Genomic DNA, 2,914 nt, shown 5'->3' on the forward strand with positions numbered 1-2,914 from the left:
ACCACTAGGCTGAATGCTTTCAAGAGATCGTTCCAGTAACAAAACTACAATGAAAGTTAATCAAGTTATTCAAGCTTGCAAGTTATGCTTGTGTAATAATGAAATACCGTTAGTCTTGCGAGTTCGCTACCAAGCAACTCTCAGACAACTCCTAAGGCATCGCAATCGGAATTTCATGCTCATGCGGTAATGTTCATTGGTGTACTATCACCTTCAAGCACTTACGTAGACATAACAAGAACTATTTGTAGTGTAATGGCACGATGGAAGTGCTGCAACACAGCGATAGCAATGCAATGTACACTTAAAGCAACGCAGTAAAACATGAGCTTTTACCCTTTATTATGAGAACTTGTGTGCTTGAAGTTCTGCTTCAGTTAGGTGGCGGTCCGCTTGAGCTGCTGCAGCGACTGGAGAGCACGCGGACGACTTCTTTCACCAGGTCGGCGCGGTTCACCACCAAATCATCCCAGCCAGGCGTTTGGGTCACTTCTCGTCCATGCGCACAGATGAAGTCCATGACACTCCGGCGGAGCACGGCGGCGTTGTGTTGGTCGGCTAAGATGAGGGCGGCCGGGGCATTCTCCACGTCCAATCCCTCGATTAGCGCCTCTTCACAGAGGTTCCGAAGCTGTGGAATGAAGTACTTGTCAGCTGCAGCAAAAAGGGGGCCTGCCAGCTGTGCTAGTTGCGGCGTGCGGCCGGTGTAAATGAAGCGCAGCAACGCGCCTAAAACGTCGTAATCCATATCAGTGATTTTGATGAAACCTTGCGCTTCATATACCTCATGGGAAAACATTGCTCGAAACACCGGCGACCGGGCGGCCAACACCGCCTTGTGGGCGCGGTGCGTTCCGCCAACGACCTGAATGGTAACATCGGCAAGGTCGCCCCTGTCTAGAAGCGCGCCGAGGTCGTCGGAGAGTCCGTGCTGAAATACTTCGGCGTTGGCGCTCCCGAATCTTCCAGGCGCACTTACGTAGCCGCGAATGACTGTCAATTCACAGCGTATGCGGAGGTTGCCTGCCAGCAAGAAGGGAGAAAGGTCGATCTCCAGGGCACTCATCCGGATAAATTGGCAGAAACACCAGTTTCGTTCACCTCTGAACAATCTAATGCTCATGTACTGTTTGTTGCTCTCCTGCCCACTTGCATTGACGATGAAGACTACGGCTTCTGCGCGAACATCACGGGCGCCTGCATATCCAAGGCCGAGATAGAGATAGTCCTGGCCATCGTCGGCCGTGTGCTGGATCAGGTTAAAGCACCATTCTTCATCGTCTTCTTGTGAAGGGAACGGGGAACTATATATTCCTTCTTCCAACTGCGCCAAACATGAGTGAAAGTCTCTTAACACCCAAGAGAAGGAAAGTTTCTCGGTGTTCATCTCTGTCACACAAGTGAACTCGATAGCGGACATCGTGGCTGTTCACGAAAGATGGCTGCAGGCGGCAGAATGAGCGAGGACGTGCGAGGACGCGCAGTGCGAAGAGTTCCATGTAAGCCCGGGCGATGTGGTCTGGCGTTCCGTGCTAGGGCGCCTCTATGCCAGCGCGCGCGCCGCAGAAAAAGAACGCGAGCGCGCGTCGCTCTTGGTTATAACCTGCCTCGAGTCCTGCCTGTTTGGCGTTCGAGGTTTGCCAAGTACAGCGCGTGCTCGCGTTGTCCGTCTGCGGCGCGCATGCTTGGAACTTGTGTGCCCTTTCCCCTCTGGGGTATAAAACTAGCACGAATAAACGCCACGTCGACGTTCTTGTGCGGAATTGGTCGCGACTGGCACTCTGCCGACACAACTAACGATCAGAAGAGCGTGCTGTCGGGCAAGTTGGCGTCGCACGATATAAAACAGTGGGCGCTGTTGTGTGCCCGCGGCGTACCGAGTCTAGCAACGTTGGCGTACCGAGCGTGTGTTGGCAACTGTGGACACAAGCTGCATGCGTGCGTATTGACGCCTGTGTTGTGCCGGCGGCATGGCTTCCTTGTTGTGTGTCAGTATTGTACCATGTTCTTAGTTGTGCAATAAATGAAGTGCAGACACAACAAAGGGCGACGAGGACCGGATCAAGAACGCTCCAAGAACGGCCTGAAGATCACCACATCAAGCGACAGTAACTGGCAGCCGCAAGAAGAGCATTGACAAACACGAAGTGTCAGGCCTAACTCTGCGAGCCCGACGCTGGGCCGGAGAACAATGGCAGCTCAAGCAGCGCTAATCGGTAAGCTCGACAGTTTCGATGACACTGTTGAAGACTGGTCGTCGTATATAGAAAGGGCAGACGAATACTTCGCGTTCAACAGCTTACCGGAAGAGAAGAAGGTAGCGGCTATAATTACAGGCATGGGAGCGAAAACCTACGCTATCCTTCGCAAGCTGACCACGCCGAACAAACCCTCAGAGAAACCGTACGCAGACATTAAAAAGTACCTGGGAGACTACTTTTCACCTGTGCCTCTTGAAATGTCTTAGCGACATCGGTTCTACAAGAGACTTCAGAGAGAAGGTGAGTCTGCTAACGAATATATGGCAGAACTGCGGCGGCTTTCACAGAACTGCAACTTTGGTCATTTTTAGATCAGGCACTGCTGGATAAATTTGTGTGCGGTCTTCGCTACGTGCAAGTCCAGCAGAGATTGCTAACCGCAAAAAAGGTTACGCTAGAGCACGCCCTTGACGAAGCAGTAGCACATGAACTTGCCGTGAAGGACATCGCCGAATTCAAAAGCAGGGAAGAAGTGCCGGCTTCCGTGGCTCATGTCGAGAAGGAAGCACGACGATGTTACAGGTGTGACCGCAAAGGGCATCCACCGTCGAAATGGAAGTTTCTCACAAGTGTTTGCCACAAGTGCAATAAAGTTGGCCACATAAGTAGCGCGTGTAAAAGCAAGTCAAGTGACGCCAATAGAGCACCACGCC

General features: G+C 52.2%; 1 pseudogene; it reads right to left on the reverse strand.

Annotated features, from left to right (window-relative positions):
- Positions 1-373: 373 nt before the first annotated feature.
- On the reverse strand, positions 374-1,066 carry LOC144117419 (speckle-type POZ protein B pseudogene; annotated as a pseudogene).
- Positions 1,067-2,914: the final 1,848 nt, after the last annotated feature.

The sequence above is a fragment of the Amblyomma americanum genome, chromosome 1 (genome assembly GCF_052857255.1).
Source record: "Amblyomma americanum isolate KBUSLIRL-KWMA chromosome 1, ASM5285725v1, whole genome shotgun sequence".
Classification (NCBI taxonomy): domain Eukaryota; kingdom Metazoa; phylum Arthropoda; class Arachnida; order Ixodida; family Ixodidae; genus Amblyomma; species Amblyomma americanum.